General features: G+C 36.9%; 1 long non-coding RNA gene across 2 annotated transcripts in view; it reads left to right on the top strand.

Annotated features, from left to right (window-relative positions):
• Positions 1-1167: 1167 nt before the first annotated feature.
• LOC140527030 (uncharacterized) overlaps positions 1168-26783 on the top strand; it is a 115585-nt gene continuing 89969 nt past the window's right edge. The window contains exon 1 of one of the 2 annotated variants that reach the window (XR_011974650.1): positions 1168-1265. This is a non-coding gene — a long non-coding RNA (uncharacterized lncRNA). Of the gene's footprint in view, positions 1667-26783 lie in introns of both variants that reach the window. The other variant, XR_011974649.1, reaches the window with a different exon arrangement.

Raw genomic sequence — 26783 nt, 5'->3', positions numbered from 1 at the left:
TCTTACTCAATGGGGTGATTCTGCTTCCAATTTTGAGACTATTGTTCAACAAAGCAGCATCCTCAACCACCTGTGAAATCACCAGGAGGCACCCGTGGTAATTATCTTGTTTTCTCTGAGGTACTTTCACCTTTAAGCTCCTAGATCTATCTATGTGGGAGAGTTAGGAGTGGCCGAGGAGGCAGGACAACGGAGTTGCAAAGCATAGTTTCATCACCGTTAAGTGTGTTTCAAGATCAGGTGAACAAAAATAATGCATTGGAAGACAGGAAAAAATTCTTTCTGTTCATCTTCTCATAAGCACTAGATTCAATCATTTCTATATGCCTTTGACAGGGATTTTTCAAGGGAGGAAAAGCAGATGGGCATTCATGGAAGTTAAAACCCCATTTTAAAGTTTTGATTTCTAAGAGTTTCTTTTTTCCTTTCCTCCCCCTTCAGGTAAGGGGTCTGTGGTTTCTAAAACCAAACTTCGGATGGAAACAGAGAGTAAAAAACCTCTTTCAAATCTTAGGTCACAAGAGCAGGGGCTGTTTTTTTGCCTTTCTTTGTATCCCCAGTGCTTAACACTTAGCCTGGCACATAGTAGGTGCTTAATACATGCTAGTTGTCTGACTGACATTCATTTTACATCATGCTGCTCTGTATGTCATTTATTTGAAATGACAAATAACAATTCTATTTAAGGAAATAGAATCTGACCTATGGTATAACAGAATCTATGCAATCATTAGCCTTGTCAAAATCAGACCATTCTATGATCTGAGTTACATGGTTCAGCTGTAAGAGAAGAGCGACAGAAATGTTCTCGTTTGTCTGTGATTTTTTGCTTTTTCAGTGATTATTTTAGGTAAGAAAAAGCAACTTTCAACTATATAAGGGCATATATACAATGCATAATTGTATCTTTGTGGTAAAACATATTTAAACATCCATACACATTATTATAATAACTATAAAAAATTTTGCTCTCCACTTTGTTTTTTACAATTTCAGGCTATTGTTGCAGTTCATTCTTTACTGTGCCTTGTTCTTGCTACTCCGTATAGTTCCCCTTTTTTTGAGCCTATGGTGAACCTGTAATACTCATGAAAAGAGTTGCCATGGCAACCTGTATTGATGTCACAAGCTCAGAATTCTGACTTCATTGCATAATGCAGTAAGCCAGTAGATATTGCAGGAAAACTGCCCTGTTAAACCATCAAGTGTCTCGATTTATACAGCAAAGAGGAGAAAGGAAAACAAACTGGGTTGAACCCTGCCTTGTAAGTTAGATTTCCTGAGCTCTCCTTTTGACTCTGTCTTTCACTTGTTGCATTGCCTTGGATAATTTTATTTAATTTGTCAGTCTCAGTTTCATTGTTTATGAAATGGAGGTTATGGTCAGGAACCTCTTTATGTGTAGAGCAGACACAGCAGGGAAATCTTAGAATATCTAATGCTCTGTCTGCTGTAGGCTCAATAAACCTAAATCACAAAACACACCAAAAAAAAAAACCCTTTCTGGAAAGAAAGCAATTTAACAGCATCTGCAAAGGCAGAAATCAGTAGCATCTGTTGATAAGAATCCAACCAGCTTCCAAAGAGAGAGGAAACTTCTAAAAAAACTGGAAATTCTTTGGCAAGAATAATGGATAAAGGACTCAACTCAAGAAGTATTCTTAAGGTTTGTTCTTCTGATCTTTAATTTAAGTAAAGATATTGTAAGCTGTCTTATCTCTTTTAAAGTTACTTTACATTTGTTTATGGTGGAATTGAGATCTGATTGAGAGAGATCAATGATTATCCATTATAACCCCAATGGATAGATCAATCTCAAGACTATGCTATGTATAATAAATAAGGAATAAATGCTTCTGTGGGAAAAATCCTACATAAACATTGGGCCTCATTAGAAAGCAGTGAATCAATGAAATGCTTTGCTAATTTTAAATGAAATTCCCCAGTAGATACCAAATTAAAACCAATCCACCTACTTAGAAAGACCTAGAAAATATAACTTTCCTCAGAGATATGATTCATCCCATTTGCTCTGACTCCTTTACACACAATTATGATTGTCACTATTTATAGGTCTGAAAGCCTGCTTAACCTAGTGAACCTCCATAACTAAGGAAAAAATGTGTTACCTCTTTGCTTATTTTCCATTGTACCTTTAAGTTGAAATGAATTTTGAATATTCTTGGTAGGGAAAAGTATGGTACTATTTCTTTTCTAAAGATCTGCCTCAATCACAAGGTGGCATTTAATGTAATCAAATGAGTCCTGGCTAGGGTGATTCTAGGCTTATGAAGATTCCCATTCATCAAACTTTAGCAACTCTTGTTTGTTAACTGCTGAATGAATGATAGCAAGGCTGCATATGTTTACACTTTTATAGGAATTTGAGTCAAATGAAAGACTATATCATGTCGTGATCTAAGCGACCACCAAGGGTCACTTTATCTGGTATGCTTTTTTAAAAAAGTGTTTATTATGCTACAGTAAAAAGTATCCTTAAGAGATTAGCCAAAATGGTATTCTCACATTCTTGAAACTTGCTGATATCAATTGGCTGACATGGCACTGGCCTAATGGAAGTGTGACCAAATTCAGACATCTGTCTGAATGAATCAGGTGATCCATACAGACATCTGTCTTTTCTTTGTTTTGGACCTGCAAGAATAAATACTTTCTGAGCTACATGTTTGACCCTAAGTGCAATGACTTCCTCTGCCTCTTTGTTAGGAGGTTGACTACTTACCTATCCCTTGGCAATATCTGAATTATCCATTGGTGCCTCTACCTTCTTTACTTTCAGTGTTAGTGAGGGATAATTTCCTTTCCCCCTTTTAACTCAAGTCAGATCTTGAGAAAGTGAATAGCACAAGATTGTGTTGAAGAGGCAGTTTCTGTTAATTCTACTAGATTTACAAATGGAATATCTTTGGAGAAAAAAAGGACAACTCCACTGGCCCTTGTATCTGCAGTAGAGTTTTGCATACAGATATACAATGTTGACTCCAGTTCTGACGGGGATACCCAGGAGCATTAGTGACTTGACTTGGAAGTATTTGAACATGGCTTGAAGATACTCAATTTGATTCACCTCTTTGTCTTTACACTCCCTCTTGTCCTCTCTCGAAGGGCAGAGAGTTTTGGCTTTTGAGGGACTACTTTTCTGCTAGATAGAATAGCTAGCCTCAATTCTGCTCTTTCTCTGTTTGGTTTTTCTCTTGGGGTTGGTGGGAAGTCTTCATAAGTATATGGATTCAGTTCCATCCTCTTTGGTAAGAATGCCTCTGCCTTCACATTATCTTTGGGATTGCTATTCTTGATTTGTAGATGCTATTTTTGACGGATTGTCATGTTTTTACTGAGCTAGAAATTCCTGTTAAAGTCCACATGCCGACTAGTATCATTCTCTTAAGAAAAATGTTCTTTTATTCTTTGGCATTCACTAAACATCCTATTAATTCTAACCTAATATAGCCAAAGTAACTTACTGGCTATCAATTTAAGGCAGAAATCCCTTCTCAGAGAAACTAATAAAGAGGAGCTAATAAAGAAATACAGGTAGTGCTTTTAACTCCTTCCCCTGCTGGGATAGATGTGGTGATATATTCTGTCAAGACACATAAACCTGATCTTAGTCTCTTTCCAACGTACGCGATATGCCATTGCATAATGTACCTCTGTCAGGATGTGACAATAAGCAGATGCTTATTAAGTACCTGCTGTTTAACAGAGCACTATATTGGTGCAGAGTGAGATTGAATATTGTGGTTCCTGCCTTCATGGAACTTATAGTCTAGTCACTCATTACTTTTGTCTTGGTCATTCTCCCTACCTCTAATTTGCCCCAGCCATTCCCCTTTCAAGGTCTGTATCTCTGGTCATGTCTGGGAGAACTGTGTCTGCAGGTAGAGTTTGTGAATAGAGAAGTTACTCAACTCAATTTACTAGGCATTTATTGGATGTTGACTGTGTACATAGCACTGTTCCTGGTGCTATTGGGGATACAAAAGATGTCTCTGAGATTCCTTTTAGTTGTAAAATTATATGATTCCAGAAGACTCTTTCTCTGCCTCAAGAACAGCAGGTAATTTATTTTGGGGTCACACCACTCACATAAATGAAACAAGTAGAGAAAAAGCAAACGCATGCTATGATCTTATTACAGGCAAACAGTGCTCATGAGTGCTGAGCAAAATGTTGAGTGAGGGAATAATCAGTCTGATTAATAGGATGAGGCAAGCCAGAGAAGACTTCTTAGAGGGCAGGAGTCTTGAGCTGTGTCTTTAAATAGATCAGTAGCAGAGAAATGGGGCTGGCATCATAAGGGTGATGGACACGAACAAGCAAAGGCATAAGCAAGCAGGGTACTAGCAAGATATGTTTGGGAATAGACTCCAAGGTATCCTAGAGCTGGCTTGAAATGGCTCCCAAGAACCAATTGTTAAATGTTCAGTGTGAGCATGCAGCACCTCAGAAATCAGCAAATATCACATGACATGACTGGATGCATTGTTTTCTTGATCATGGAGACTTAAGAAAGTCATGGAGAAAATATCAATAATGCACATTACACTGAAAAGGTTGTCCTGTATTTTCTGAAGATTCAGGAGTTAAACATTTATCAGTATGCCACAGAAAATAGTAGAGAGGTTCTGGTAGATAAATAGAAGACAAGATTGAATTTGTATGAGAGGAATGCAGTGGAAGGAGGGCCTCAACTGACAAAATTAGTTGTAATGAAAAAGAAACAGGAAGCCACAAAGTTTGAGTTAGAAAAAAGTGAGAAGGATTATTTTCTATTCTAGTGGAGTAAGAGAGGAAACAAAACAGCCTTGAAGGAGGTTATACTTGTAATGTAGGCATTAAATGTTGAGATCCTGAATTTGGAGCACACTTGTAAACACCAAAATGAAGGGTTAAATTCAAGAGTTGTCAGAGAGAAAGAATTAACAGAATTTGGCAAAGAGGGGCAAAGGAGAAGGAAGGATCAAAGATCACTCCAAGGTCCTAAGGAAGTTTGATTTTGTATGTATGTATATATATATATATATATATATATATATATATATATATATATATATATATATATATAAAACATCTATGTATATATATGTATATATATTTGTATGTATATATATAACATCATATATGTACATATTTCCACACATATATACACATACCCTCTACCATTCTCTCTCTCTCTCTCTCTCTCTCTCTCTCTGCGTGACAAAGGCTTTCCTGAACGAAGAGGGAAGAGCTCTGAAGATGTAAAACACCCAGTAGTCACATTGTGAGAGAAACATAATTGCCCAAACCCTCTCATGTAGTCTCTCTGCCCAGGACTTCAGGCTACTTAATGTGACTCTGGCAGCCTAATTTTCTTTGGTATTTTCTTTGCATATTTCCATTGTGTGTGTTCCTGGAAGAGTCCTGTCATGCTTCTGAACCAATTTTACCAACAGTACATTAAAAAAAAATCTAAGACAGAACATTCTTTTATCCTGAGCTAAGGGAATCTTTTACTTAGATGATACCAGTTAAGACTGGATTCATTAAATTTGCCTGAGTTGCAGAATCCTCAGTCAACAGGAGGACTCAGTGATGTCAATGTAGCTTGACAATGTTGTCTAAAGAATAAGAATGGGCAACAGAACTGCGAAATAACTTCATTATTTTTATAGAGAAACAGACAGGTTTTTCTGCTGGAAGATAATAAAGGCAGGAATCTGGGTCAGGAGGGTAGAGGGCAATGACTTTGCCTTCAGTTAACTTTTACACTTCTCACGTTAATTTGCATACCAACCTGGTGAGAATTTTGAGAGAAAGCTGGGTTCCTAGCCTCCATATAACTCTTGGGTATTGTTTTTTTTGTTGTTGTTGTTGTTTTTGGTTTTTTTGTCATTCCTAAAAATGGGTTTGGAAGCAGAGGGACAAGTAGAGGATTGCCATCAAAGGTGATACAGATGTTACAAGGAATTTTCTAAATCTAAACCAGATAGTTATCTGGGACAACAGACTTAATTAGCCCTAGACAAAAGTTAGTACTAATAATTAACAATAAGATTAAAAATAGTGATAATCTTAGCCTAGGGACACACTGCTTGGCTTTTATTCAGCTGGCCTTAGTTTGATTTAAGGATTTATTTCCCTTCATAGGCAGTTAGGTGGTGTAGCAGATAGAGGGCCAGTCCTGAGACTCCAAGTCAACCTGAGTTGAAATCTGTTTTCAGACACATACTAGCTATGTGACCCTGAGCATGTCACTTAACCCTGTTTGCCTGAGTTTCCTCATCTGCAAAATGAGCTGGAGAAGAAAATGGCAAACCACTCCAGTATCTTTGCCGGGACAATCCAAAATGGGGTCATAAAGAATTGGTTACAACTGAAATGACTGAACAGCAAACAAAAGCCCCTCCACCTATACGCTTAAAGAATTCATCTTACCTTTTCAAGGAGACACCTTCTAGTCACAGAACCATAGTTGATGAGATCCGAAAAGGGCAAAAAAAGAGCCCTGAATTCAGCCCATAATGTGATTCTGATGAGCTGAATTCAGCCCAGAAGAGTGCAGAAATACAGGGCAAATGCATGATGTCCAGAAAAGACTATGCCCCTCCTCTGGAGAGTAGAGATGCTATGCTTTGTGGAAAGCAGCAGAGGATAGTGTGATGACATTACCAAAAGACATCAACGATTCTGCTAGACTTGTGAGCTGCCTGGGTCACACATGTGCCTCTTCCTCCATGTTCCCTGGCTATTCATATTCCAGTTAGATGACTCAGTGGATAGAGCATTACACTTGGAGTCAGAAAGACCTGAGTATGCCACATGGACTGTTCATTAGGTATCTCTCATTTTCACTCCAGATTGGCTCCACATCTTTTTTTGGTTATAAATCTTTTTGAAATATATTTTATTTATTTCATAAATATTTCCTAATTACACAAAAGAAACAAGCACAAGTTCTTTGGAACTGTCTTGGATCTTTGTCTTGATCAGGAAAACTAAGTCTTTCGTCTTTCTCGGTTGATCATCCTTGCAACACTTGCCATTACTGTGTGCATGTTCTGGTTTTACTCACTTCACTTTGCATGAGTTCATAAATGTCTTTCCAGATCTTTCTGAAATCATCTCATTTGTCATTTCTTATAGTTTTCCAATAACACAACAGTATTCCATCACAATCATATGTCACAACTTGTTCATCCATTTCCCCAATTGATAAGCATCCATTTTCCAATTCTTTGATTTTCAATTCTTTGCCACCACAAAAAAACCTGTTATAAATAATTTTGCATAAATAAGTCCTTTTCAATTTTCTTTGGTTGTAATCTCTTTGGAATACAGACTTATTGGTGGTATTATGGGGTCAAAGGGTATGCACAGTTTTATAACCTGTTTGGAGTAGTTTCAAATTGTTTTCCGGAATAGTTGAATTAGTTTACAACTCCACCAACTTGTATTGGTATCCCAATTTTCTCACATCCCTTCCAGCATTTGTCATTTTCCTTTTCTGTCATATTAGCCAATCTGATAGGTGTGAGATGGTATCTCAGAGTTGTTTTAATTTGCATCTCTCTGTTAAATAGTGATTTAGAGCATTTTTAAAAATGTGACTATTGATAGCTTTGATTTTTATGATCATTTTCTACCATATATTTGTGTACTATTCCACTGATCCATCACTGTATCTCTGAGTCACTACCAAATTGTTTTCATGATTGCTACTTTGTAATGTAGTTTGAAATCTGATACTGCCTTCCTTCACATTTCTTTTTCATTGATTCCCTTGATATTCTTGACCTTTTATGCTAGCAGAGGAATTTTGTTATTATTTTTCCTAGCTCTATAAAATAGTTGTTCGGTAAGTTGATTGGTATGGCACTGAAGGAGTAAATTAACAGGTAAAATTGACATTTTTATTATAATAGGCATTTGCTTTGGTTTAACCTTAAGTAGTAAAACTTCTGCTATATTTGAATCTGTCTATTTCTGTGAAGAGTATTTTGTAATTATTTTCATATAGTCTCTGGGTCTGTCTTTTTTTAAAAATTATTTTATTTGTTTTCAGGTTTCTTCAATCACTTCCATATAGCTTAGATTTTTTCCCCTCCCTCCCGCTCCCTCCCCACTCCCTCCACGAGATGGTGTACAATCTTATACAGGTTCTACACATACATTCTTATTAACTACATTTTCTCCTTACTCATGTTGCATAGAAGAATTAAAATGAATGAGAGAAACCATAAAACAAAACAAAGCAAAAAATGGCACAAGAGAAAATGGTCCGCTTCATTCTGTGATCCAGTTCCATAGTTCTTTCTCTGGATGTGGAAGGCATTTTCCCTCAAGAGTGCATTTGAAATTTTTTAGGTCCTTGCATTGCTGTGAAGGACCAAGTCTACCAGAAAAATTCCTCGCACACTATGGTTGTTGCTGTGCACAAAATTCTTCTGGTTCTGCTCCTTTCACTCAGCATCAGTTCATATAATTCTTTCCAGGCCTCTCTGAAGTCTTCCTGTTCATCCTTTCTTATAGCACAATAGTATTCCATTACATTCATATACCATAATTTATTCAGCCATTCCCCATTGATGGGCATCCCCTTGTTTTCCAGTTTTTGGCCACCACAAGGAGAGCTGCTATAAATATTTTTGTACATGTGGGACCCTTTCCCATTTTTATGATCTCTTGGGGATACAGTCCTAGAAGTGGTATTTCTGGGACAAAGGGTATGCACATTTTTGTAGCCTTTTGGGCATAATTCCAAATTGCTCTCCAGAATGGTTGAATCAGTGCACAGCTCCACCAACAATGAATTAGTGTTCCAACTCTCCCACATATTCTCTAACATTTATTATCTTCCTATTTTGTCATGTTAGCCAATCTGATAGGTATGATGTGGTACCTCAAAGATGTTTTGATTTGCATCTCTCTAATCAACAGTGATTTAAAACTGCCTGTTCATTCTGGGTCTGTCTTGACAGGTAGACTCCCAAGTGTTTATATTATCTGTAGTTATTTTAAATAGTTATTTTAAATTTTAAATCTTTCTATCTTTTTCTGATGGATTTTGTTGGTAATATATAGAAATGATGATGACTTATGTGGGTTTATTTTATATCCTACAACTCTGCTAAATTTGTTAATTGTTTCAAATAGTTTTTTTAGTAGATTCTCTAAAAATATCATCATGTCATCTGCAAAGTGAGAGTTTTAGTTCTCCATTGACTATTTTTATTCCTCCAATTTCTTTTTCTTGTCTGTTGCTGTAGCTAGCATTTCTAGTACAATACTGAATAATAGTGTCAATACTGGACATCCTTACTTCACCCCAAATCTGACTGGGAAGGTTTCAAGTTTATCACCATTATAGATGTTTACTTTTAAGATAAAAACTATTTATCATTTTAAGAAAGGTTTTATTGATTTCTATACTTTTTAGTGATTTTAATAGGAATGAGTTGTACTTTGTCAAAACTCCTCTATTTCATTAAATATCAATATTTTTCCCTTGAAAAGAATTACAATCAGTTTTGCACAGGGTAGTTATTCTTGGTTGTATTCCAAGCTCTTTTGCGTTTTGGAATATCATATACAACAAACTCTTCTTTGAAGCAGTAGTTGCTAAATCTTGTGTGATACTGAATGTGTCTCGGTGATATTTGAATTGTTTCTTTCTGGCTCTTTGAAGCATTTCTCTTTTATCCAGGAGCTCTGGAATTTGACTATAATACTCTTGGGAGTTTTCATTTTCTGACCTCTTTCAGGTTGGGATTAGTAGATTCTTTCAGTTTCTAGTTTACCCTCTTGTTCTAGAATATCAGAATAGTTTTCCTTAATTTTTTGAAATATAACATCTAGGCTCTTTTTAAAAAAAATTATGACTTTTAGGTAGTCCAATAATTCCCAAATAATCTCCAAGATCTATTTTCCAAGTCATTTGTTTTTCTGACGAGGTTTCACATTTTCTTTTCTTTTTTCATTGTTTTATTGTTTTTGATGTTCATGGAGTCATTAGCTTCCACTTTCCTGATTCTAATTTTTAAGGAATTATTTTCTTCAGTGAGTTTTTGTACCTTTTTCCATTTTGCTAGTTTTACTTTTTAAGGATTTATTTTTATCAGTGAAGTTTTGTACCTCTTTTTCTATTAGGTCAATTTTGTTTTTTATCTGTTATTTTTCTTAGTATTTTTTGTGTCTTTTACCAAGCTTTTCATTGTCTTTTCATAATTTTCTTTCCTTGTTCTTATTTCTTTGCCTATTTATTCCTATATCATTTTATTTGATTTTGAAATTTGTTTTAGCTTTTCCAGGAAATTTTGTTGGACTTGTGCTCAATTTATATTCCTTCCTGCCCTCCCCTCCCCCATTTGGGGGCTTTGCTTGTAGCTATTTTGACTGGTCTTCTGAGTTTGTGTCTTGATCCTCCCTGTCACTATAATAGCTTTTCATGATCAGCTTATTTTTGTTTTTGTTTGCTCCTTTTCTTGTCTATTTCTTAACTTTGAATTTATTTGAAGTTGGTCTTTGTTCTCAGTGTAGTGGGGGCGGGGTGCTGTCTAAGCTTCAGAGTTTTTCACACTGCTGTTCTTAGAGTTGGTTCTAGGGGTTTTGAAGTTTTTAGTGCTTTAAAAGTTGTGTGATGTGGGAAGAGTTGTGGTAATAGCTCTCGCAGTCTTCACTCTGGTGCTTCTCCAGGAAAGACCTCTGATCTCTTGAAATTACAATCAACATTCTTCCTCAAGGCCCCTGCTATCTTTGTACCTCAAGCAATATTGTTCCTCAGGGGCCCTGCTTCCCCCTAGAACAAAAGTATTCCTCTCTACCCTTGAACTGTGACCCCCCAAGTGGGTAGAGGCAATGGAATTGACAAACAGCTTCCAGTCCTAAGTCCAGTGCTAGCACAAGGGTCCCCTGGTATTGGTTTCTGACCAGTTGCCAAGTTCCCTTAGCATCTCTGGCTTGAGAGCTCCCTAAGCTGCTGCTTCTTCTATTTCTACTACCTAGTCTCACTACTGATGTTGCATCCACATGGGCTCTGTGCCAGACTCTCTCTCTCTCTCTCTCTCTCTCTCTCTCTCTCTCTCTCTCTCTCTCTCTCTCTCTCCCTCCGTGACACAGACTTTTCCTTCTAATGTTATAAGTTGTCTTGGGCTGGGACAAAATATCTTGCAGTGATCTTTAATTGACTCTGCCACTCCAGATTTTGATTTGAGGTATTATTTTAAAGTTGTCTGGAGGAAAATGTTGGAAAATATTGACTGAGTGTTTCCTCAACTCCATCATCCTGGTCGTAAATCTTTGATGACACATTTTATACCACTTCTTGCATTTATACCAAGCAACATGCTATAGCCCATTTGTGCCAACCATGCATTTCTCCATTGCTATTTGAATGACTCATAATTTTGATTCTTTGGAATAGTGATATTCCATTAGTCAGAATCATAAAGTGCTTAGCACAGTGCCTGGTGCATAGTAGGTAATACATAAATGTTATCAATGATGATGAAGATGATGGTGATGATTAGCAGGAGAATATTTGTGATCAAAGAGAAGAGTTTGATTTTTAGAGGGAAGCTTAGCCATCATCATTTGTTCCCAAACTACCTTAATTTTTCAGTTCTTTATATTTTTAATATCACATGCTAAAGGAAGGAAATTTAAAATTGAGGACCTCATAGCAATTGAGTCTTCCTTTCTTATTCACAGACTCTCTCTCAATACGCACACACACACACACACACTCATATAATATAACATAGCATGCTCAAAGTTTATTTTAATGATGTGGCAGGTACTTTATACATACCTGTTTCACAAAGAATTATTATAAATGCAGTGGTCAAGATCCATAAAATCCTTAATAACTGTGATTTTAATGATCATTGCTTCAAATGTGTCAAAAGGTCATGAGAATGTAGGTGAAATGCATGCATGAGAGTAGTTGAAGAAATACTAGTAAAAAGAAATTGTATTATGTAGATTAGAATAGGAACATTTTTGATTTGGTAAGTCTACTGCATCAAAATCTGGTCTTACATCTGAATGATTATTCATATGCATCAGTGAATAATACTTCCAGAGAGAATAAATTCCTTTTACTCTTCAAGAAAGCATTTCACCCTTCCTCTTTTCAACTCTGTTATTAATAAGGGAAAAGTTAGTTAGTTTGGCATAGAAATCTTTGGACTTGAGCATGGAAAGGGAACACAGAGAACTGACACTGAAATGGTGCTAGTAAATTTTTGATCAAGAACTTGAGAGTCAAAGATGAATGAGAAAGGACAGGCATCTGGCCAAAAGGTAGCGATAGCAACATCTTTGTGACATTGTCCTCTTGGTCAGACTTGGGTTACACTATTTGGATTTAACCTTGCATCATGTCCTTAAAAATGCTAGTATTACTCACATGTAGACACGCCTTGCCTCCAATAATTTATATTGTGCAGAGCAGAGCAACTCTATAAGAACTGACATTTTTGTGGAGATCACACTACATTCCAAAGTGTCCAATATGAATGAGAAGACATGGTCTTGAGATAAAACAGTGAGAAGAAATGGACTCTTTTGTCACCTCCCTTCTAGTCTGTCAATAATTTGGGCATAGAACTGTTAGCAAAGGTAGCTGTTCCAAACACTGATTAAGCTCCTGTGTTAAATCCTAGATGAAGTCAGACTTTGTAGACTTGGCTCAGATTGTCTCTTCAAATTCCTTTAAAATTTTTTTCATAGTGAAATTAGAAATTATCTACATACAAATATTTCAACATAAGGTGAAGGAAAGGATTATAAAAAACAACAACTAAACTTGTGTTATGTGGTTCCTTTTTGGTTTTGATATATACTGTCCCAGATATCTTCCTACAGTTTTTAGCTTAGAACTGTATACTCACATAATGCAAACATACATATAAGTATAAGTTGACAAAGTAGTTCTATTGTTTGTTTCTGTTCCCCGTCTATTTTTTTGCTTTCTTCAGTGAATCTTGGAAAAATATTTTTACTGATGTTTTTAAATTTAGTTAATGTTTTTTAATCTCTATCATCTGCCCATGCTTGCCCTCCAAATCCTCCCTGAAGGCCTTTATTTACTTTTGACAAATATGCATAGACAGACTAAACAAATCAATAGCTATTGCCTTGAATGCGGACACTAAATGGTGATCCAGAAGGACTTGTTGGAGTCAAAGGAAAAGGAAAAAAAGGTTTCAGAGTATACTTCCTCATTTTCTTTCACCCTTTTCTTTTCACCCCTTTCTGGGATTCTATGATTTTATAAGATGATTCCTAATTCTGAGAACAGGGCACCTGGGTGGCACAGTGGATAAAGCACCAGGCCTGGAGTCGAGAAGAGTCCAAATCTGGCCTCAGGCACTTACTTGCTGTGTGACTCTGGGCAAGTCACTTAACCTATTTGCCTCAGTTTCTTCATCTGTAAAGTCAGCTGGAGAAGGAATGACAAACTACTCCATTATAAGAAAACCCCAAATGGGGTCATGAAGAATCAGAAACAATTGAAATGATTAAACAATTCCCAGAACAAAACCAAAGGAAGAAATAAATGGTGGGAATCAGGAACAGAGTAGGTAGCAGAGTGCTGTCCTGTTCTTGTTACTGTGAGTTTTACGTGGCTTTCATCAGAAATCTTTCACATAACACTTCCTGTGGCATTTAGATGAAACTAAATATGAAAGCAAATGGTTTCATTTCCTTGATACAAAGTTTAATTTCATCCTCCAGTATGTTGTTCTTAACTGGTTTGTAGACCTAATTGTTTATTTAATGAGGATGTATGCTTCCTTTCTTTTAAAATGAGTTTCCGTAGATTTACATAAATTCCCTGGGGATCATCTTAATTTGAGGAAGTGAAGATTTGTCCGGATGTGCACTAATTTTTATGGGATTGTGAAACTTTAGGATGAGGAATATGGAAAGGACAATTTGTGAGAAATAGTCACTCCAACTGTTGGGAGAAACAGTTGAATGAACATGCCTTCACAATTGTAGAGTGAAGGCTTGCAAACTAGCCTCAGCAGCAAGTATTTATTGAATATACTAGGGGAAAGAGCATATGCAGTTGCCATACAATTCAGAAATCATTTCTTATATTTGAGAATAGTAATGCTCATATGTCAATTTAAAAGGAAATTTGTTTCATTTAATCATCAATAAATTTATTTAATAAGAGTGAAAAGTCAAAACTGTCTATCCCACCTTGCCAAACTTGACCTAAGGTGACTCACATTCTTTGCTCCTAATATATTTTATTTTTAAATGTTTTTCATTGATGTGGGTAACTTCCTCCACAAAGGCTGAAGGTAATCAGGCTATTATAGTTTCAGAAAGCCGTCTCAGGGGCAGAGAGAGTCTGTGTGCTATCACTGGTCACACAACTAGTTAAGCATCAAAGTCAATATCTAGAACCCAGATCTACCTGATGTCAGGGACAGCATGTCATCCATCTACTATGCCACACTGCCTCTCCTTAACTTATATCCAGATATACAATCTTATATGAAAAGAGAATGTGTAGTGGAGAAGAGAGTACTGGATATAGTGTCAGGGGAATAAGAGGATCAAATCCTGACTCTCATTTACTCCATCTCTGGCCCAAGGACAAATCAATTAACCTTTTAGGATTCAGTTTTTTCCTCTAAAATGAAGGGACTGAACAAGATGATCTCTAAAGTCCCTTTAGAACTATGTATGGGAGAAATCATGAGAAAAACCAAACCAAAACAAAACACAAAAGAAAATGGTCTGCTTCATTCTGTGATCCAATTCTCTGGATGTGGATGACATTTTCCCTCAAGAGTCCAATGGGAATTTTTTAGGTCCTTGCATTGCTGTGAAAGACTACCAGAAAAATTCCTCGCACACTGTGGTTGTTGCTGTGCACAAAGTTCTCCTGGTTCTGCTCCTTTCACTCAGCATCAGATCATATAAGTCATTCCAGGCTTCTCTGAAGTCTTCCTGTTCATCATTTCTCATAGCACAATAGTATTCCATTACATTCATATACCACAATTTATTCAACCATTCCGCAATTGATGGGCATCCCCTTGATTTCCAGTTTTTGGCCACCACAAAGAGAGCTGCTATAAATATTTTTGTACATGTGGGACCCTTTCCCATTTTTATGTTCTCTTTGGGATACAGACCTAGAAGTGATATTGCTGGGTAAAAGTGTATGCACTTTTTTGTAGCCCTTTGGGCATGATTCCAAATTGCTCTCCAGAATGGTTGGATCAGCTCACAGCTCCACCAACAATGAATTAACTCTCCAACTCTTCCACATCTTGTCCCACATTTATCATCTTCCTGTTTTGTCATGTTAGACAATCTGATAGGTATGATGTGGTACCTCAGAGTTGTTTTGATTTGCATCTCTCTAACCAATAGTGATTTAGAACATTGTTCCATATGACTATAAATAGCTTTAATTTCTTCCTCTGAAAACTGTCTGTTCATATTCCTTAACCATTTGTTTTGTTTTGTTTTGATTTTTCTCGTGGTTTCTCTCATTCATTTGAATTCTTCCATGCAACATGATTAAGGTGAAGATGTATTTAGTAAGAATGTATGTGTAGAACGCATTTAAGGTTGCACACTAGCAAGTGGAGTGAGGGTGAAAGGAGGGGAAGGGAGGGAGAGAAAATCTAATATTTATGGGAATGATTGTAGAAAACTGAAAACAAATTAATTAATTTAAAAAAAGAATTGTGTATGTATCAGGTTCATTGTTCACTTTTCAACTTTTGGTATGTCTTTCACATATGACTTTCTGTCATTATTGTCTATCTCAGATAAATAATTCCTTGGAGTTATCATGTGTGTTTAATTATCTTTATGGATGCCCAGAATGGAACCACATGTATTAAATGCTTATTTATATGTTACTGGTAGATTAGGTAGTTAGAACATTTGCTACTAAGACCAAGGTTATGATTCTGTCCCCACTTTGGTTATTTTCCGTTGATTTGTTTGTGGTTATTCAGTTATTTCCAACTCTACATGACTCCATTTGTTTGGGGTTTTTTGGCAAATATTCTGGACAAATATTTCCTTCTCCATCTCATTTTACAGATGAGGAAATTGAGACAAACAGGGTTAAGTGACTTGCCCAGAGTCACACAGTTAGTAAGTATCTGAAGACAGATTTGAACTCAGGAAGATGAGTCTTCCTAACTCCAGGCCCGACACCTTATCATCCACTGTGCCACCTAGCTGCCCCTTTTGATCTGTTAGGTGGCCATAGATTGTCTCTCATTCTTAACCAGCTGTCTTATAAGTGCATGTTTTTGACCATAGAGGGAGCTTATTGAAAGTTTGAATCAATCTATAACAATTTATCAGCACTTGTGTAAAATTGACTCCATATCATACTCTTCTGATAGTGGGTCAGGCTGTTCATTTCTGGAACTGAAGGATGATGAGTCAATCAATATGAATCAAGGGCCTACTGTATACCATGTACTGTGCTAAGCATTGGAGATACAAAATGAGTCAAAGGACATCTCCTGCCCTCAAGGAGCTCACAAAAGAATGGAGGTAGAGAGAACATGCAAATAAATACATACAACCAAGCTCCACCCCCCATACAAACACACACACACACACACACACACATATACATGTAAAATAAATAGGAGATTATAGAGGCTCGGTACTCCGATCACAAGGGGTCAGGAAAGGCTTCTTGTAAAAATGAGATTTTGGATTTGGTTGTCTTCATTTTTGAAGAGGAAGGGGAGGATGAGCAATATGTCCCAATAGGCACAAAGTAAGGATTTTAGTTGACATTTAATGGAATCCAGGGGAGTCAGTGGGAGGAGTTGAGAAGGGCAAGAATTCCAGTCATAGAGGATAGCTAGAGAAAATGTCTGAGGGAAAGGGAACCACAATTTTATTAAATATCACCTCTGTGCTCAACATTGTGGTAGGCTCCTTGGTATATATTGGTGATAACACTCACCACAGAAATAAGTTGACTTTACCTGGTATTTTAAGGCTGCAAAGTTCTTTATTTCTATTATCTTATGACCATTATTATCCCCATTTTGCAGATGAGGAAAGTGAGGTAGCAAGAGATAAAGTGATTGACCTAGGTCACATAATTATTAATTGTCTTGGGTGAGATTTGAACCCAGGTCTTATGGACTCTATGTCTAGCACTCTATCCACAATGCTACCGTGAAAAAACTATGACATAGTACATTGTGTTGAAGATGCCTGGAGAAAGGGAGTCATGGAGACAGTAACCACTGGAGTATCTGGGCAATATTCATGAGCATAACTTTTGATTCTACCCTTGTGCCCCCTCAGGTTTATCTGCTTAACCCAAAATGGGTGCATTTGTAAAAGGTTCCATCTCCCTTAATACACTTCTGTATCATCATCATCATAAACATTATTATCGTTATTAATTAATAGTTCTTTACAGGTGCTATCCCATTTTATCCTCACAATAACATTAGGATGTGGGTACTATTATTGTCCCCATATTACAGAGGAGGAAACCAGGACAGAGACAGTGACCTGCCCAGGGTTACATAACAAGCAAGTGTCAGAAGCTAGATTCGAGCACAGGTTTTCCTGACTGCAGGGTCAATGTCCTATCTATCATGCCACCTAACTGGTAAAATCAATGACCCCAATATTTCAGAGCTCTTCATTGGTCAGTCTAGTATTACCTAAATAGAGTAGTCACACTTCTCATCTCAAAGATTAGAACTCAACTGAGGGTAGAAGTTAGACAAAAGGTGTTAACATGTCTTTTTAAAAAGAATTTCTAATTTAATATTTTATTTTTCCCCAATTAAATGTAGAAACAATTTTTAACATTCATTTAAATGTTTTTGAGTCTTAAATTCTCTCTCTCCATTCCCTCCCCTCTTTCTCCCATTGAGAAGGAAAGCAAATTGTTAGAGGTTATTATACACGTGCAGTCATAACATGTCTTATACCCTTCTTGTAAAAATGTCCTCGTGCTTTTTCTGTGATACAGTAAACCCTGTAGTTAGATGAACTTTAGTGTTAAACTTGCTCTGTGGTTCTTGAAATCCTGAAACTGTCTAACACAAGTGGCCACTCAGAGAGGAAAGATGGGGTATAGCCTTAGTAGCCTTACTTAAGATATGAGCAAAAGGAGCCTGGCCTGAATGACCTGCAACAGTTGCTACCTTCAAAGAGGTTACAATCTCTCGGGGAGGGGGGTGATTGTAAAACAATGACAGACAAGAGAAGATAATCAAATCTAAGTGTTAAGTTATAGGTAAACTGTTAGTGCTCTAAATTCAAAGTAAAAGGAGATTAATAAGGATTGGAACAGTTTGGGATGGTTTTATGAAGCAAGTAGCAGTCACAGGTGTTTGATAAATGCCTCTTGATTATATCTCGCATTTTTAATAACCATTATTTCCAAAGATGTAACTTGCAGGTTTCTCTTGGAATGCTTTCTTGGATGGGATCCCTTAAACCATAACCCTCTGTTGCCTGGGTCATTCACCCTTGGGCATGACTGGAGTGAGCTGGTGTAGAGCTGGCAAGTACTTCTGAAGGTATTGCCAGGGTGCTTTTCTGGCCAAGAATTCTGTTAAATCTACTTTTAAGAGGTAAAATAAAATCTTTCTATTGGAAGGCCTATACAGATTCTAGTAGCTAGAAACTAGTTTGCTCCTTGAGCTAAAAGTATAGGTGAATGTGACAGGGAAGAAAGAGAGAGAGAGAGAAAAAGAGGGGGAGAGAGAGAGAGAGAGAGAGAGAGAGAGAGAGAGAGAGAGAGAGACACACACACACATAGAGGGAGAGACAGAGACAGAGAGACAAAGAGAGAGAGAGGGAGAGAGAGAGACATGCAGACACAGAGACAGTTACACAGAGACAGAGACAGACAGACACAAAGTCACAGAGACACAGAGACAGATGGAGACACAAAGATGGCGACAGAGACAGACAGAGAGACCCAGAGATACAAAGAGGAAAGAGTCATTCTTCTCACTGGCTGCAGAATACAAGCTAGCATCTTCCTCCGTGTTGCTGTTCTCTAGTAGAAGTTGATGACTCATGCTTGAAATGAGGTTTTTGTTTCTTGTGGTACACCTTTTCCTCCCCACGCTGCCTCTTTCTGTCTCCCCATAGCCCTCCCTCACGATTACCCTGTTGCTGGGAATTTTTTATGTTGCCATGCGTACAGGTAAAATCTGACATTTTTGGCATAACTTAGGAGTAATTTTTTTCAACATCTCAAATATAATGGAAGAAGTGTAAAGAAGCCAATCACTAAATCCTCCTCCCCTTTTAAAATATAAAGAATAACCCACAAATATACAAACACGTGCTTATTTTAGGATATATATGTATGTGTGTATGTGTGTGCATGTATATATCTAAAAATTTTTTGCAAAGCTTTAATATTTTCAAATCTCTGTAATATTCAAAGTAAGTTTCATAACTACAACCCAATTTGCAATGTCCTTGAATTTCTCACTCATTTGGAAAAGGAAGGAGAGACTAGCAGTGTTGTTTGAGTCACACACACTTGGGATGGTGTACCAACACAGCCCCATGTGTTGCTTCTTCTCTAGACCCAGAGACCATCCATTCTTGGCACCCTTGGCACCCTATCTTGGCATAGGCCCATTTTGCTGGTGATTTATTTCCAACCTATCAGCTTACTTCATTTAACCTATTGATTAGTTTCCCCAGATGAACAGGCCTTCATTCTAGTCCTATTGGCTTTCCTAAGCCCTTTCTCACCTCTTAGTAAGTGATGTGGTGTAGGGAAAGAGCACTGACTGAAGTTACAATGACTGATCCCTTATTCTTTACTTCCTGTGTAACCTTGGGAGAGTAACTTGTCCTCCTTGGGCCAGGATCTTTCTTATTTGTAAATGATCAGATGATTTCTGGAATCCTTCTGGGTCTATGGTTGCTTTCCTAATGGCATTTAGTTCTACCTCCTTCCAAACATTGTTGGCCTTCTGAATCTGGGAAACAAAGAAAGAAAGAGTAGTTGGAAAAGGGTTTGTTAGCAGCAATAAAAAATAATAATCTTGCTGAAAAGCAGAGGGGCTGCTATTTTACCGACAGTTGAGGACATCCACATAATACAGACACAGTCTGCATATTAGCTAATGGTCCTGTTTTCATGATGAATAAAAATCTTATTCCCTCCATTTGATATGACTGTCACCTTATCCAATAGCACAGCTTGCTAAAGAGATTTAAAATGCAGTTTTCACACTGATCATGGAAACTGACAATAGGGAGAATTGCTGCACAGGTGGAGAGAATGCCATTCAGTTGCAATAAAGGCAATTTGCAGGAGGGAATTACTACTATTCTCTTGGAAGTCATCTGTTGAGTCTTGGCTTCTCTTTTCTGACAGTCTACTTCCTGACATATTTTTCTCTCTGTAACTCTGTTGTTTTTTTTTTTTTTTGGTGTGTGTGTGTGTGTGTGTGTGTGTGTGTGTGTGTGTGTGTTTTACAAAATCTCCCTTTTCCCCACAATGGTGATTTTATTCAGTGTCAGTTTCATAACTTGATTTTCTTTTCATCAAATCCAATCATCACTTATGGAAAGTTGAAAGTGTTATTTATTGATTTGTAGAGAGAATAGATTTATTATGTTTTAGTTATTTAGTTATTATGTTATTATAATTACATATTTAGTTACTAGTACTTAGTTATTTAGTTATTCCATTAGCATGGGTTGATTTAATCATAAATGCTCAATTAGGGATAGAAAATATATCTGGTAAATATAACTTATACAATTCAATTCAAGAAACATTAAAGACCTACTATGTGCATAGTGAGAGGCATCATGGTAGAGTGGTTAGAGTGTCAGTCTTGGAGCCAAGAAGACTTGGGTTTAAGCTCTACCTCTGACGTATACTGGCTATGGGCATACAACCACTTACCCTTTTATTGCCTGGAATAATATTCTAAGACTATAATTTACTTATGGGTTGCTGATCGTTAGGGAGGAAGTTTCTGACCCAAGACTCTCCCACTGTCGTACATAATCATAGGTTCTTGACTCAAAAGTATCAAGGAATCACAAGATCAAAAAAAAAAAAAATTACATTCCTGCACTGAGTTTATGATATAACAGAAAGATAGCATCCACAAGTAACTGCCATTCAAAATGGAACATGATAACAATAAAGCATTTAGAGAAAAGGATTATAGAGGAATGATCCCACTGATATAGCAAGGTTGGGGCCATTTCTGCAATTTATAGCGTTAAGGAGTTTTAGCACTTTTGATGCTTTTATATATAAGCTAACACCATGCTTTTGTATTCTTCCTCTCTTACCTGCCCGTGCTTTTACCTTGCCTATGCCCAATTTTCCTCTTCTCTATGGCACAATTCACCAAAGGACAGGAAAGTTGGCCAGAGTCTGACAAGCACCTTAGTTCTGGAGAAAGTAGTTTTCAAAGGGTTCAGAAAGATAGTTAAGATCCCATGAACTAAAATTCTATAAAATTCTACAAGAGCATTCAAATCTCCCAGGATGAATAAAAAATGCAGGAATGAAATTCAAAGGACATAGTGAGGAGGATGGAGAATATACTGATTTGAGAAAGAAGGTAGTTGACCATCATATCAACTCCAATTGCTTTCCCAATGTGAGAGTAATCCTACCTAATACAGTATCAGAGTCTGGAATGTTGTAGAAGTCCTATCTCAAGGTTGAGTTTATCAGAGAGGGAAGGAAATTGTCTTGACAAGTTATGGATATAAATGTTTTGTAATTTTTGTTGGATTAAATAAAACCTGTCTTATATTCAATGTTTTCTTAGCCTTGAGACTTTCATGGGAAGTAAGGGCTTTTCTCTCTCTTTTTTTCATGGAGACCTAGATACTAGCAAAATTCTAATGTTCCCAGGACATAGGAGATATTTTATTGAGAAACGCCCAAAGATTTAACTCATTCTTCATAAACATGGGGCAATGGTTCTGGGGCACACGTTCCTTAAGTAGTATTGTCACATTTGTTTTCTAAATAAGGAATTCAGAATTTCATAGAGGTTAGATAACTTGCCTGTGGTCATATATTTCATAGGTAGGGGACTTTGGATCTCATGGAATCATAGGATTTCAGATCTAGAACAAACTATAGAAATCAATTTTCTCATTTTACACATGAGGAAACAGGTCCAGAAAATGAAGTCATTTTCTCAAGGTCACATAGATTTTAAGTTAGTCTCAACTCCAAGTTCAGTGTCCTTTCCATTACATAATTCCACCGCATAAGTACGTAAGAGAACTACTAGAAGGTTTCTGAGAGGGGAAAGAATATTTCTGATTGGAGGAGAAGATTGAGAGAAGGTAGCTACTTTTAATTCAGAGGAGGCTGAGATTTCTTTCAATATATCGTGGTGTGAAATTCTCTCAGTACTAACCATTTTCACATAAATTTTGTGAAATCTATTTCATGAAATAGATTGGTTGGAATTATTGTTTGGAATTATTACAAAGGAACTTAGAAGCTTCTTTGGGCCTGGTTATTCTTCTTATTACAGTTAGGCAGGAAGTGTTCTTCACCCAGGTATGGCAATATCCATTGGCTATCTTTCAGAAGCACCTGTCAAATAAATAAGGGTTTTGAAGGAGATAGAAATGTAGCTAAGGATAAATTTAGTTCTATGAGATTTATCAAAGTCTTGGTATGCACAGTATCAAAATTAAATAATATTTTAAATTTGATTAATATGGTCAGGATAGTTGTTCATTCATTCAGTCATGTCCAACCATTTGTGACTTGTTTATGGGATTTTTTTCTTTTTTGTAAAGATATGGGAGTGGTTTGTTTTCTGCTCCATTGTGTCTCCATTTTACAGATGAGAAACTGAGGCAAGTAGGGGTTAAGTGATTTGTCCAGCACCACACAGCTAGGAAGTGGCTGAGGCCATATTAGAACTTAGATCTTCCTGACTCCCAGTGGTCTGTTCACAGTACCACATCGCTGGTATAATACATACACACACACACATATGCACACATATACACATGCATACTTACTCATATACACTATAATATATTATAATCTTATATATATACACATACATGCATATATACAGTATACATATATACACATGCATTTACATGCACATACAAATATGTATATATTTATATATGTATATATGTATATGTGTATGTGTGTATGCATACTAGACATACTCAAATCTGAAATAGGAAGGAAAACAGTCCTTAAAGCAAAGGAAGTTGTGACTTGTACAAGCCAAATTTCAAAGGAACAATCTTCTTGGAAGTAGCAACTCTTTAACAGCTTTAAAGTGATTCAGCACTGTATGCATTCTTTATAGTCAAAAGCCTAGAGTTTAAAAAATGACTTAGGAAGTGTTCTGATTTTGAAAGGTAATAAAGTCCTAGGATACTGTTAGTCTGGCCAATCAATTCATTATAAATCTTTCTTAGTGCATCACAGGTGGTGATGTTGACATGTTTTGTCTTCTTTATGTCAAGAGCATACTGCTAGCGATGTTTTGCAGTGACCACCTTGGATCCTGAAATTCAACAAGCACTTATTACATACCTACTATGTGAGATGCACTGGACTAGTTATTAGAAATAAAAAGCTAAAAATGAAATCGTCCTCTGGTCTTGAAGAGCTCACATTCGAGTGAGCAAGCATTATATTCTATACAGAACAATTCCCACATACGAATTCCCTGTACTATACCCCTTCTATCCATACACATACTTTCTAGGCTCCAACATTAAGACATAGTAATTGATGATGGAGAGTATTTTATTGGGAAGGATTGATATACTTTTGAAGTGGGAAAAATGATAAATATTCAAAAGTAAAATGAAGCAAAATATATGTGTAGCATAATTGTTCTGCTTCTGCTCTCTCAGTACTAGACCTGTCACAATTTATTGCTTCTAGAGTTTTCCAGGACTTTGAAAGGATTAGTGGGTGATGATCCCTCTCCTCTACCATTGACTTGAGCCCCCATTGGTTATGTTTTGCCATTTTGAGGGATCTGGTGCCTAGTGCTACAGTTTCACTTCATATTAAATCAACTTTTGAAAAGGAAAGTTTACTCTAAAGATAAGGAAAGAACATAACACAAACATTTTCTTCCTACTTTGCCTTGGTCTCTATGGTAGGGGGTTGTAGATTAGGCTCACAATTTAGTTCATCACATTAGTCCCACCATGTTCAAATCCACCATCAGCATCAGTGTCAGATTTTGCTGAGCTGGAGTCTTGGTGCCCAGGTACCTCATGGTTCTGCTACTACACTGGCTACAACACCTGGCTTTGATTCTTGAATTTCTTGATTCCTGTGGCTTGAGTTTTCAGACTGGATTAAAAGATTCCTCTCCTTTCCACCAAAACAGAAAAGAATGATGGAAAATTCCAAAGATCCAGACCTGTTTCTTGAGACCATATGCCCTAAGTGGAGGGGCAGGGGTAGATTGTGGGGATGGGAAGGAAAGAAGCTAAGGTCGCCTCCTATTTACTGTCTGATATGGATATTGTAGAATGTCTATTCATGCTCCAGTCTTCCATTCTTCCAGAACTAGTCTGCTAGTGCCTTCCATGTGACTAAAGCAATCTTAGTGGTCTGGTCATGCTCTAGACTCCTCTCTCCCCTGTTACATATGAAAATGCAAAACTGTGGAACTTTCTATTCATAAACTCATTTTTAAGGTCAATGGCTGTCATTGTAGCTGTCATCACAGTTTTAGTATTTTTGCCAGCCTCTTCGGTTTATCAAACTGAGTTCCTTCCTTTATACAGCTCTTACTTCACTAGACTTTCTCTAAACATGTGGTATCTGTCTCTACTCTGCACTTCTGGATTTACATTCTTTTTTCTCCTCCATTTAAGGAATTTTGTTACCTATATTTAATCCTTTCTTCTCTTACTTCCATGGCCTATTAATCACTTTTCCTATTTGGATGGATTTGCTGTGAGGGAAAACATATTGAGCAGAGTCAGAAAAGTTACTTGAATTCTGACTTTGCCAAGGAGTGCCTTATGTAATTCACTTAACCTCCGTTGACTTCAGTTTCTTCAACTCTAAAATGAGAGATTTGGATCCAATAGTCAAAGCTCCCTTCTAGTTTGAAAACGATCATCCTTTGATGAGATCCCTTCCAAAATACTATGGTCCTGCTATCTAATCCAACCTCTTTTTATAGGTAAGGAAGCTGAGGCCCAGGGAAATCAAGTGACTTGCCCAAGGTTACAGGGTAGTAATTACCAGAGATGGGACTTGAATCCAGGTCCTCTGATTCCACAATTAATGCTCTTTCCACTGAACCACATGTCTGCTGTCTGCTAAGAATTGTCTAATAAGTCATAAAAACTTGGTATCTACAATTGATGGAGAGAATTTCTACACCAATCAAATCACAGATCTTTGATATGTTTAGTAATCAGGACTTGTTGGATTATAGTTAATAGCCAGGAGATATCTGCCCTTATTGCAGTGATGGTGCCAGAGGTAGAAAGATACATTGAAAAGCATGGTGGTTATATAGTACAAGGAAATTAATTGATGGGCTAAACAAAGCCAGTAACTTAATGGAAGGTCTTCCTCTAGGATATGAATAAATGTCAATTAAATTGATCATTTATATTACTAAGAACAATGCCAACATGAATAACGTGGCATATTTAACAAATTCAGTCTTTTACTACGTTGTTTTTGTCCTTTGTATTTGAAGAGGACCAGTGAAGTCATGAGGCAATGACTTGTATCTTGTACTTAAATGAGCTGGAATTGTGCAACGTTGTCAGTCTCACTCTCTCTTCCTGAATCATCAAAGTCCAGTGGCAAGACGAAAGTCAAGAAACTGGCAATGGACTGAGATGCAGTTAATACCCTTGGTGTCTTTGATGCCTGTCCAAGCTCTAAGCATTCCACAGGAACTGCTTCAGTCACCTTCCTGAAATTGTTCTCATTTTCCTGTTCCACGGGGGCAAGTCTTTGCATGCTTGGGGTAGACATTCTACTAATTTACCAACAGGTTTGAGGCCTCTCAGTTACCCATCTGCTGAGATAGTTTTACCATGGTGTGGCCACTGTGCATGCTACAGCTTCTTGGAATCACAGGCAAGAATTGGGGTGAATCAAGTGGACACCAAAAGTAGATGACCACCCCTGAAAAAGGCTCAGCAAGCCCTCACACCAGAGGCGCTAGTCCTCCTGAATACTCTATACATCCCTCTTACTATATCAATGGGCAAATGAACATAGCACTTTAGAGGGCTATGTATTATGTGGCTTTTATTTTTTCCTAAAGAATCTTTCTTATCTCTTTAGTCTAAGCATGTACATGTAATTAAATGCAATTTTGGTTATCTCTGAAGTTGTAAGGATATGGTAAATTCAATCAATTTAGGGAATATCTTCAGTTGTCCTCATTTTGTTTGATAAATGAAAATTATATATGCCTCATCTATAGATATTATTAGTTCATCTTATAATGATTCTACTCTGCTCGTATTAACACTAAAAACATTTCTCTCTACATAAAATTAAATTTTTAGTGATAAAATTATTTTGTCTTCAAGGGAAGTATATAAGGAAGGGAAAAAATTGTATTCTTTCCAAGGCTTTTGGAAGTCATATCCACAAAGTCCTTCCCAATGCCTCATTGTGGCATGAAGATGACCATGAATTCTTGAAACCTATGCCAGTAGAGTCAGGATTTACTTAGCCACAGTGGGAGAAAGATATTCAGCAAGGATATACATTGAGGACATCTTAAACTAATGCAGTTGAC

This window comes from Notamacropus eugenii, chromosome 2, assembly GCF_028372415.1.
Source record: "Notamacropus eugenii isolate mMacEug1 chromosome 2, mMacEug1.pri_v2, whole genome shotgun sequence".
Lineage (NCBI taxonomy): Eukaryota > Metazoa > Chordata > Mammalia > Diprotodontia > Macropodidae > Notamacropus > Notamacropus eugenii.
This window is presented reverse-complemented; position numbering and strand designations above follow the sequence as displayed.